The following is a 13,148-nucleotide window of genomic DNA, read 5'->3' on the forward strand; positions in this document are numbered from 1 at the left end:
TATTCTTTGCATGAAACTTATTAAAACCAAGCAACAATAATTATTGAAACAAAATATTTCAGGTCTAATGTCAAGCCTCTAACAAAACTACTACACAGCTTTCTGCTGGAACCTAACCACAGTATGAACCAATGACTGAAACTAATAAGGTAATTGTGCAATAGTGACCCTAGTTCTGTTTTTCAAACATTTGATTTCATTTTGCCAAGTTACTAAGACCTGTTTCTGGTAGTTTAATCAGTGAATTCATATTCATAAAAAATGAAATATGGTTATTTTGGTTTGGATTCTTAATAAATAGCACACTTGATGACAGTAAGATTACAACCACAGATATTTCGGATAAATAAAGTGGTAATTTCAATCAATTATATAGTCTTCTATTTTTTTGCAATAATTATTCAGCTACATGTACGTATTATTGACCTGGTGTTTTATCACCACTTAGTGAATCTTCTTTCCGCAGGGCATTCATTTGAGCTAATTACTAGGCAACATAGTATCTTCCACATGTTATAGTATTTAGTCACATTAGTTATGAACTTAGAGCCTGGTGAACTCTTGTAAACTCTCCTAATAACCATTTCAAGGCCAAGTTTCATTCTTCTGTCAGATTTTCTTACTTTCTATTACTCAGCTCATTTTATTCATCAATCTAGTTCATCTTCGTATTCACTATCTCTGACTTATCTTATGCTGAATGTGTGGAGTTTTAACACATTCCATTTGAAAAAACAGGTAAACTATTTCCATTGGATAGTAAACATGAAGAAATCTACAGATGCTGGAAATTCATGCAACACACACAAAATGCTGGCAGAACACAGCAGGACAGGCAGCATCTATAGGAAGAAGCACTGTCGATGTTTCGGGCCAAGACTCTTCATCAGGACTGACTGAAAGAAAAGATAGTAAGAGATTTGAAATAGGAGGGGGAGGGAGAAATGTAAAATGATAGGAGAAGACCGGAGGGGGTGGGGTGAAGCTAAGAGCTGGAAAGGTGATTGGCAAAAGGGATACAGAGCTGGAGAAGGGAAAGGATCATGGGACGGGAGGGAGATAGAAAACAGGCAGAGTGATGGGCAGAGAGAGAAGAAATTGGATGAACAAATTGAACAATTGTCCATTGGACAGTGTTCAAGATGCCATCCAAAATCTGCCCCATGCCTGTAGATCTTTATTGAATACTGAGAGCAACTGTAGTGGATAACATCTGTGAAACATTTATAAGACAAATGTACAAAAGTCATGACAGGTTGAAAATAAAAAGTGACTGTGACCCTGTGTGGCAATTGACTCAAAAAGAGTTTATCATCTGACTTCTTGAAAATACATTGGAGGGAAGATTTATGTCAGTAATATTTGTTTTTTATTTCAGATGAAGTCGGCAGCCTCTATTGTTTGGAAATGACATCCAAGGTGAGTGGACTCTTGGGACAAGCACCATACATCACCTGTGTACAGAGGAAAGCATAGCATATACTGTAGGACAGGCAGGTAATGATGAAAAATTAAAACAGAAAATGCTAGGCATACTCAATAGAAAGATGGAAGAAATTAATGTTTTCCAATCAATGGAGTTTCATCAGAATTTCTCTGACAAAACACATCAAGTTGAAACCATAAATGCTGCCTGGCTTGCTGAGTTCCTCCAACATTTTATGTGTGTAAGTTGAAACCATAATTCTGTTTCTATCTCCACAGATGCTGCCTAATCTGCTAGGTACCTTCAGCAATTTTTGTTTCTTTTAATATATAGCTGAAACATTGTATTCAAGATTATGATGTCAACCAGCACACAATATGAAGGGGATAATAGTGCTGTGTTATTTTTAGCCGCAGTATTCCTTTCTATGAACAACATGGAACATTGAAGAGCATGGCCTAGAAAAGGCATTCAGAATGTAGAACATGGAAATCTACAGCACATTACATACCCTTTGGCCCACACTGTTGTATCGACCATGTAGCCTAATTTAGCAACTGCCTAGAATTTCCCTAGAGCATATTTTTCTAAGCTCCATGTACCTATCTAAGAGGCTTTTAAAGACCCGATTGTATTCGCTTCCACCACAATCACTGGCAGTGCATTCCATGCACCCATCACTCTCTATGTGAAAAATTTTACCCCTGATATCCCCACCCCCTCGGTACCTATTTCCAAGCATCTTAAAACTATACCCCCTTGTATTAGCCATTTCAGCCCTGGGAAAAAGCCTCTGGCTATCCACACAATCCATGTCCTTCAACATCTTATACACTGCTATCAGGTCATCTTTAATCCTCCAATGCTCCAAGGAGAAAAGTCCAATTTCACTCAACCTATTCTCATAAGGTACACCCACCAATCCAGGGAACATCTTTGTAAACCTCCACTACACTCTTTATAGTATCCACATCCTTACTGTAGTGAGGTGACCAGAACTGAACACAGTAATCCAGTGGGGTCTGAGCAAGGTCTTATATAGCAATAACATTACCTTACAACTTTTGAACTCAGTCCCATGGTTGATGAATGCCAACACAGCATACACCTTCTTTATAAAACTGTCAACCTGAACAGCAGTTTGAGTGTCCCATCAACATGGACCCCAAGATCTCTCTGATCCTCCACACTGCCAAGAGTCTTACCATTAATGCTATATCCTGACATCTAATTTGACCTAACAAAATGAACTACTTCACATTTATTTGGGTTGAACTCCATCTGCCATTTCTCAACCCAGTTTGGCACCCATTGTAAACTCTGACAATCCTCCAGATTATCCATAACACCCCCAACCTTTGTGTCATCAGCAAATTTACTAACCAACCCTTTTACTTCTTCATCCAGGTCATTTATAAAATCACAAAGAGGTGGGGTCCCAAAACAGATCCTTGCAGATCACCACTGGTCACCGACCTCTATTCAGGATACAAACTATCTACAACCACCCTTTTTCTTCTGTGGGCAAGCTAGTTCTGGATCTACAAAGCAAGATCACCTTGGATCCCATGTCTCCTTTCTTTCTGAAGGAGCCTTCCATGGGGAACCTTATCAAATGCCTTATTGTAACCTATATACCCTATATCCACTACTCTACCTTCACCATCAGGCCATCATGTTGTGCTGATTTAATTAAGGTAATGATGCCTTATTAAACTAATTCCTTCTTCCTGTATATGGTCTATATCCCTCCATTCTCTGCATCCCCACAGAGACACTTAACCTGCCACCTCTGAAAACATTGTTAACTGGCATGAAAGAGCTCACGACAGCCTAACTGAAGATTTCTTGTGCTTGCTACTCTTCCTTGTGAAGCCTTGTGAATCTACAAGCAGTGATCTGTTGTATGCTTAAGTACTTAACTGATCATTCATAGAAACAGTTCCAGACATGTGTGCACTGGTAGACTCCATGTTTAAACTCAGCGCTTCAGGGGAGTTGAAGCAAAGTCCAGCAGGATGAACGAATAAGAAGCTTCCAGAAGACTGTGGGAAAGGGTAAATAGAAGTTACTTAAGTAAGAGTGTCTTTTCTGCAAATGTGTATTGTAAAGGATTAAGCTTAGATCTTGCTGAGCATCTGACAATCAGTGTGGCCTTGAAAATAACAGAATTAGCTGCAGAAGCTTTGATTACTACTATAGGCATACAACTGTCAGAATGCAGTTTACTGTGGGAATACAACAGTGGGAACCTGAAAGTTAGGTGAACAAGACTTGTGTTTGGTTGGAGTGTTCACTGATTTCTTTAACCTCTCGTTTCAGCAGTCAGAGCTATCCACCTGCTTCAAGCAGGCTTCATTTATACAGGTGCCCAAGAAGAGAGTGGTGACCTGCCTCAATGAATATCACCCAGTAGCACATATATCTACACTGATGAAGTATATCAAGAGGCTGCTGATGAAACATATCAATTCCTGCTTGAAAAGCCACTTGCTCTAATTTGCCTAACAGAGTAATAGATCCACATCAGATGCCATCTCATTGGCTCTACACTCAACCTTGGAACATCTGGACAGCAAAGGTGCATACACCAGAATGCACTTTATTGACTACAGCTCAGCATTCAATACCATCATCCTCTCAAAACTAATCAAGAACTTAGCCTCAGTATCTCTTTGTGCAATTGGATCCTTGCTTTCCTCTCTTGCAGATTACAATCAGTTTGGATTGGGAATGACATCTTCTCCACCATCTCCATCAGATGCACCACAAGGCTGTGTGCTTAGCCCTCTGCTCTATCCATGTATTTATACATATAACTCATAATGAATTATTTAAATGACCAAGAATGCTTAATCATCCAATATATATACAACATTACTAAATACACAAAATCTACTCCTGCTTAGCTATAAACCAGCTCACTTTACATTTATGATGGTATGGCTAAACAAGCTCCAATGCCATAATCATGTTTTCTGATGGGACCAGTGTCACAGGCTGAATCAAGGGTCATGATGGATCAGAATATAGGAGGGAGATTGAAAATCTGGCTGTGGTGCTATAACAACAAGCTGTTCTTACTCAATGCCAGCATGATCAAAGAGCTGATTATTGACCTTGGGAGAAGGAAACCAGAAGTCCAGGAGTTGGTCCTCATTGGAGGATCAGAGGTGAAGAGAGTCAGCAACTTTAAATGCATACCTCAGTGGTATTATTTTGGAGGAAATCTTCTGGGTGCATCATGTAAGTGCAATCACAAAAAAAATACTGCAGCACTTCTGCTTCCTTAGGAGTTTGTGTAGATTCTGCTTGACATCTAAAATTTTGACTAACTTCTATAGATGTGTCATGGAGAGAATATTGACTGTCTGCATCACAGCTTGGCATGCCCTTGAATGGAAAATCCTATACAAAGTAATGGATATGTCCTAGTGCATCCTGGGTAAAGCGCTCCCTATCATTGAGCATATGTTCATGGAATGCTGTGACAGGAAGGCAGCATCCATCATCAGAGATCCCCATCACCCAGCAAGCTCTTTTCTTGATGCTGCCATCAAGATTAATATACAGGAGCCACTGGCCTCATCACCACTCGATTCAGGAACAGTTAGTATCCCTCAACCATCAGGCTGTTGAACCAAAGGGGATATTCACTGAACTTCAATTGCCCCATCCTTGAACCACTTCCAGAACCAAAAGACACACTTACATGGACCCTTTATCTCATGTTATCAACATTTATTGTTTATTTATTTATTTATTATTATTTCTTTCTTTTCGTACTTGTGCAGTTTGTTGTCTTCTGCACTCTAATTGAATATCCATGTTGGGCAATCTTTAATTGATTCAATTATGGTTATTATTCTCTAGATTTACCAGCCACGAAATAGTAGCTAGGATGTGGGATACAAATTACAATTGGGTACAGAAAAGGCATGTAAAAAAGACAATGCTATGTTTGGATTTCAATGTTACGAGGATTTCAATATCCAAGTAGATTGAGAAAATCAGGTTGTTGCTGGATCCCAAGAGAGGGAATTTGTAGAATGCCAAAGAGATGGCTTTTTGGAGCAGCTTGTTGTTGAGCCTATCAGGGGAAATACAGTTCTGGATTGTGTGCTGTGTGTTGAACCAGTTTTGATTAGGAAGCTTAAGGTATTGGAACCATAAGGAGACAGTGATCTTAAGATGATAGAATTCATCCTGCAGTTGGAGAAAGGGAAGATAAAGTCAGAGGGATCAGTATTACAATGGAGTAAAAGGAATTACAGAGGCATGAGGGAGGACCTGGCTGATGTTGACTGGAAGGAGAACCTAGCAAAGTTGATGGCAAAGCAGCAATAGCTGGTGTTTCTGGGGACAATTTGGAAAGCACATCACAAAAATGATGACGTATTCTAAAGGGAGAATGAGGCAACCATGGCTGACAAGGGAAGTTAAAGACAGCATAAAAGGAAAATAGGAGGCACATAATAATATGTAATAATAATAATAATAATAATAATAATAATAATAGCAAAAATAATAACATATGGAAGACACTAGCAGTATGCCAGAAATTTGAAAGAGTTTTAGGAAGCACAAGAGAATTCAGTTGCCATTACTAAGCTGAAAGGTCTGAAGGTAGATAAGTCACTTGGAGCAAACGGACTACGCACCAGGGTTCTGAAAGTGGTAGCTCAAGAGATTATAGAGGCATTAGTAATGATCTGCATAAAAGGCAGATTTCGATGGGAACTAGCTGGTGTACCACTACACACCTAAATGGTACAGAGCACTACTACAGCAGGAATATAATGCTTTCCACATTGTATAGTGTATACTGGGTGTGTGGCTCCCTGGCCTACCATTGGCTCCCCACAGGCTAGTCTGCTTGCTGCTGCCTGAGTTTTGTGTTGCCATATGTGTATTACATTGATGAACTGGCCAATCACCCGACCCACAAGTCAAAATGTCAGAAAATGGTTATCAGGGACGCTGATTGGTTCTGGATGGTAGCTTTTCCCCCATATGGTATTGCTCAGTGATCAAGAGAGGTCATCGTGCTGGCCTCAACCAGAATAGAATGGCTTTGGATTATATACTGACAAAGGAAGGAGGCACCTGCACCATAATAGACCAGAAGTGTTGGACGTATGTTTGTGAACAGACACAGAATACAATAGATTTGGCTGACCATATCCAGTGGTCGGTATATAGGATATGTAATGTGGATATCAATATGATAAATAGTATACTGGGAGGGAGTTGATGACCCGTTGGAATGCTAGGAGTCTGCTGGGCTACTATAGTGCTCTAGGATGTTACCATAGCCATTTTGCTTTTACGATTAGTAGTTTTGCAATTTGCCTGCAATATGGTGGGGCATGCACGGGGATTGTATTAAAATTTCTGGGCCGGTTGTAACAGGGTTGTGACATCGAGAGGTGGAAGGTATTGTAAAAGATTCATCTTTGTGCTTGTTGAATGTCTCACCACTACTGCGGCCTTGAATGCAACAGAAACAGCTGCAGGAGCTTTTATTACTGCTTAGGGAATACACCACGAGAATGCAGTATACTGTGGGAATACATGGGAATGTAAAAATTAGATGGGACCCATGAAGAGTGGTGACAAGTGATGATTAGTCTGGTCTGTTGGTATTGGTCCAATCACTGCAGCACTTCATATTAGTGGAAAGTGTATAAAAGTAGAGTGGTTGGGGGTCTTGGAGATATTTTTTTTTTGAGGCCTCACTAAAGGCTGGTCACGAACAGTGCCACAAATTGGGCAGAGTGGGAGGTATGCTCCAGTGAGAGGGTCCCATGCATACCTAGATAATGATTTTAATCCTTGCTATTCTTTCCATTAAACAATGATTTGTAATTCTAAGTAAATAATCAAAGTTTGCACCAAGTCCAAAATCCTTTTGTTGTAACATAGCACAAGGGTTCCAAGGAACAGTTAAAGGACGGAAGGATGATGACTTAGAATTTGCTTGGAGTGGATTGCAGCCTATGTTAAGTTCTCAGTTAGGACATACTTTAGCTTAAAGCAGATCCCATGTTACAAACTTCCTTGAAGAATCCCAATGGCATTCAAGCATTGAATAGCACAAGTCCTTCTGATCATTAAGTTACGGCAGATGGCAGGCTTGAACAAGTCTACATCCAATGCCCCAGCACAGACATGCCTTGTTGGCTGTTCAATGCATGGCCCGAGGTTGAACAAGCTGTGAAAGCTGTCAAGTAGCTTAGCCATCTGTGAAAGTCTTTGGCATTCCATGTAATCAAAAGCTTTACTTAATTACTTATTATGATAATGAAGGTGACCATATGTCCATTGGTTCCATGATGGTTCCCAACTGAGTATTTCTATTAGTCCCAAAGCTATTAATAATTGAACATGCTACCAAAAGTATTAATAAGTTATTAATCAGTATTAAGAAAGAAGTAAATATTGCAGAATATTAGGGAAGAAATAAATGAATGAAAATTAACTCTGATTATCCAAAATCATGTGAAATGCCTGTAACAAACCTTTATTTCCCTTACAACCATTCCTCTACTTTGAAATGAACAGAATAACTGAAACTGTTCAAGCTCTATTACTGGACTTTATGGGGAGTTCAGTGCTGGAGCACTGTTGAAACTACAGTGGTAATCAACACACTTTGGCAGAAGTCCTTAATTTCAGTAGGTGATAACATAAAGTTTGGGAGATCCATGTGGGGCAATTGACTTCTTGCATGGAAATTTCAGATCATACAGTATGTTCACATCAGTTGGATCCTGTGAATGGGAATGGTGGAGACGGAGGAAAGGTGTGAACGGAGGAGCGTGACTATACAGATGATCTTTCAATGACAGCTTTAGTTCAGCCATTGACTACTTCCTCAGTGATGTCTCTTCCCAAGATAGAAATAATTATCTCTTTGATGGGAGCTTAAATGTGCAGCTGTACTTGTCACTCAGCACCATTCCTGAATAGGATGACGGAATTGTGGAAATCAATTTGTGTTAACGATGTGACTTTGCTGAGCAGCTGACAGAAGTTAGACCATTATTACAAGGCTTATATAAATGCCAAGTAGAATTAGAATCAGGTTTAATATCACCAGCATATGTCATGAAATGAGTTGTTCTTGTGGCAGCAGTTCAATGCAAGCTATGATAATAAAAGAAAACATTAATTATAGCAAGTATATATGTGTGTTAAATAGTTAAATCAAATGAGTAGTGCAAAAATCCAAAAATAAAAAGTAGTAAGGTGGTATTCATGGGTTCAATGTCCATTTAGAAATCAGATAGCAGATGGGAAGAAGCTGTCCCGGATTTGTTGAATGTGTGCCTTCAAGCTTCTGTACCTCCTCGCTGATGGTAGCAGTAAGAACAAGGCATGACTGGGTGATGGGGGTCCTTAATGAGAGATGTCACTTTTTTGAGGCATTGCTCCTTGAAGATGCCCATCAGAAGCTAGGCCCATGATGGAACTGACCAAGTTTATAACTCTCTGCAGCTTATTGCGATCCTGTATAGTAGCCACCACCCCCAATAACACATGGTGAAGCAGACAGTTAGAATTCCCTCCATGGTATATCTTTAGAAATTTGTGAGTATCTTTAGTAGTGACATACCAAATCTCAAACTCCTCATGAAATATAGCCACTGCCTTGCCTTCTATATAGCTCCATTGATATGTTGGACCAAGAATAGACCCACAAACATATTTACACCTATGTATTTGAAGTTGTTTACTCTTTCCACTTCTGAACCTTCTATGGGGACTGGGTGCATACTCCCTCATCTTACCCTTTCTATAGTCGACAGTCAGTTCTTTGGTCTTACTGAAATTGAATGCAAGGTTGTTGCTGTGAAACCTCTCACCCTAGCTGATTTATCCTATACGTCCTCTCATTACCATTTGAAATTCTGCCAACAACAGATGTACCAACAAATTTATAGATGGCACTTGAGCTGTGCCTAGCCATACAGTCAAGGGTGTAAACAGAGTAGAACTGTGATCTAAGCACACATCCCTGAGGTAAGGTACAACAGTTGGTAAAATCTATGAATTGTAGGTTTGAGAAAGGACTGATAAAGGTTACTATAGATCTGGGGTTCCCGACATTTTTTATGCCATGGACTAATATCATTAAGCCAGGGGATAGTGGACACCAGGTTGTGAACCCCTGTAATAGGTGTAAGATGAAGTATAATGACAAGGATGATTACTAAATGTTAAATGTAAAGAGAAAGTTGATAACCTTCTCAACTTGTGCAAGACTGTTAAAACCTTCTTACATTGCCTCTATGTTTCTGCAACAATACCATTATTGCTTTCCTTTGCAACCTGTGTCAATAGGTGGATGGTGGGTTATACTGAAGTGAGTAGTAAATATAGTTTCCGTTAGAAGAGAAATTCAGCGATCCACACAATTTGTGTCAGGATATTAAATTGTTTCCAGCAATGCTGTCCCACATTCTTGAAGCATTCACTTCTCTGCTACTTGTTCCCACAGTCCTGTCAGCATCTGCTTGTTAAACAACTATACTTACTTCTATGACTGCAGAGTATCTTTCCTTTATTGCACCCTTGTCCATTGAGAACTTTTGTGTTTTGATTAGTACATGGTCTGAATTGTTCTTCAATTATTCAATACATTGGACAAAAGCTTCCTCTTCCAATTACATCCCATCACCTCCCATAGCTGGGGTTCACCTCCCCTTTAAACTGCTGTTGACCACTGATAATCACTTGGGATATTTAGGCTCCTGCAGATGCAGGCAGACAATGAAGTGTGAGGGCTTTGATGGCTGCCTGCTGCAATCATGTACCCAGCAGGCAGCACAAATGTATGGGCACAGGTTAATTATATACTGTATTCCCCCATGCTTGTTTTCAAGTGTAGTTAATTTCTTCCACAAAAGCATTTTGCCGAGTGTGTGCTACTGGTTTAATTCACTACAGTAATTGAATGCATACTCTAGCTCTATTTATTTGATCTACTTTGTTTGATTGCTTTTTTAAGAAGAGTCAATACTATAGTCAAAATCACTTATGTTATCCATGCTATTCAGCACTGCATTTTGGGAATAGTTTCTCACTTGCCAATTTTATACACAAGAATTGTTAAATGCTCCAGAGACTCCCTTCAGGAAAATAATTGTTGCAATTGATACCAGAAATGTGAAAACCTGAAGCTTAAAACAGTAGAATGTTTTTAATATTTGGTGTTAAGATCATAACAAACACTTCATTTATCTCCCAGCTCAAGATAGCTCCCAGCTCAAGGTGGATTGGAGAAGTATTAACTAACAGTGAAAACACTTTCATTTATTGTGGTGGAAGGGAGCTAATTCTTCAGTTAACTACATTTATGCAGTGAATATTATCAAATAGAGGAGGATTTTTTTTCTGTAAAAGAGCTATATATTCTTGGAATTAACTGCTCAAGAGCTATGCTGAAGCTTACTGTAACTTTGTCTCATTGTGCTCGTCAGTTGGCTGCTCTCTTAAACCATGCCATCCCCATTTGTCAAGGCCCATTGATACAGAGCTGATGTTCCTCCTAATTTTCAATAAACATGGATGATCAATATTTCTGAAACTGTGCCCTCTGGTTTCAGATAACCCCACCTGAAGAAACATCAGCTCCATATAAATCCAGTCAATGCTCAATCAATATATGCCTCATGAAGATTATCTCTCATTCTTTTATTCTTCAAAGGTGCATTTATTTTTTGAGGGACTAATGTTTGCAAGGAACCATGAGCATTTGAATTTTGCTCTCTTCGATTACTTTCCATCCATTACAGTTCTTGTTCAGCACTTAGTACAAACACAGCTGGAGAAGATTATGTCTCTATGACCATTCTAATAGTTATGGGACAATATCATCCAAATGTAGCTTATAATAGAATTTATTATTTTGAATAGATGTAATGTATACTGCCCGGAGACCTATGACTACTAATGTTCCTTGGGAATTACTAATTTTCTGGGACCCCTGTCCTGAATGATTTTTATGAATTACTTAGATGATGAAGTAGAAGGGTGTGCTAGTAAGTTTGCAGATAATGTAAAGGTTGATGAATTTTTGGATAATTTAGAAGGCTTTTATAGGTTACGATGGCAGGATGCCAGTGAGAAGTGACAGATGGAGTTCAATCCAGAAAAGTGCAAAGTGGTACATTTTGAACATTAAACTTGAAGTCAGAGTTCAAAGTAAGTGGCTGGATTTGCAGCAGTGTGTAGGAGTATAGGGATCTTGGGGTCCAAGTCAATAAAGCCCTCAAAACTAGCATGCAAGTTGAAAGGTAGTTAAAATGTATGGGGTATTGGCCGTCATTAGTAAAGAGATTGATTTCAAAAGCCACGAGAAAATGTTGCAGTTCTATGAAACTCTGGTTAGACTCACTTTCAAGGACTTTTCACAACTCTTATTCTTATATTTTATTTTTGTGTCCAGACTTCTTTTGTACATTGGTTGTTTGTCAGTCCTTGTCTGTTTATATTTTTCTTGTGAAATTCTATTGTATTTCTTTTTTTTCTCCTGAAAATGCCTGCAAGAAATTGAATTTCATGGTAGTACATGATTACATATACTGTAAGTACTTTGATAATAAATTTACTTGAACTTTGAAATCTTCCAGTACTACTTTTCAATGCACTATGGCTCTGATTCCCCCACTACTTTCAAACACACCAGGTTCTCATTTCAGCATTCCCTTTAGAGTGTTTATGGCACTCCCTTCACACTAACAAGATTTACTTGATTCTATTTCTACTGCTGCGCAAGCACTCTACAAATAAAAGTGAATTAATATTGTTATGGAGCAGTAGCAATAGTAGAACTTCAGAAAGCGTAAGATGAGGGAACACACACCAGTCATCACTGAGGGGTCAGAAGTGGAAAGAGGGAGCAATTTCAAGTGCCTGGGTGTCAATGTCTCTGAGGATCTAACCTGACCCAACGTATCGATGTAGCTACAAAAAAAGGCATGAGAATGGCCATATGTTATTAGCATTTTGTGGAGATTTAATATGCACCAAAAGACTCTCAAATTTCTGCAGACGTGTCATAGAGAGCATTCTAACTCTCTGCATCACCATCTGGTATGGGGGATGTGTACGACTGCAGAGGATCGAAGTATGTTGCAGAGAGTTATAAACTTTATCAGCTCCATCATGGTCACTAGCCTCTGTAATATATTTAAGACATGTTTGGATAGATTTTTGCATAGGAGGGGAATTAAGGGGATGGGGAAAAGGGTCCATGGCCAGATAAGCCATGAACCTATTGAATGGCAGAGCAAGTTTGATGGGCCAGATAACCTTCTCCTGCTCCTATTTCATATGCTCTTAAGTAACAACCAGGGCATCTTCAAGGAACAATGCCTCAAAAAGGTGGCATCCATCACTAATGACCCCATCACCCAGGTCATGCCTTGTTCTCATTGCTACCATCAGGAAGGAGATACAAAAGCCTGAAGGCACATACTCAATGGTTCAGCAGCAGCTCCTTTCCTTCTGCCATTTGATTTCTGAATGGATATTGAAACCATGAGCACTTTCTCGTTACTGTTAAAATTTTATTTTTCTACTATTTAGTTGAATGTGTGTGTGTGAGTGAACGTGTGTATGTGTATATCATTTTAGTTTTTTCCTGTTATTACATATTGCATTGTACTGCTGCTGCAAACACAACAGATTTCACAGAATTCTGATTCTGAAGAGT

The sequence above is a fragment of the Hypanus sabinus genome, chromosome 5 (genome assembly GCF_030144855.1).
Source record: "Hypanus sabinus isolate sHypSab1 chromosome 5, sHypSab1.hap1, whole genome shotgun sequence".
NCBI lineage: Eukaryota > Metazoa > Chordata > Chondrichthyes > Myliobatiformes > Dasyatidae > Hypanus > Hypanus sabinus.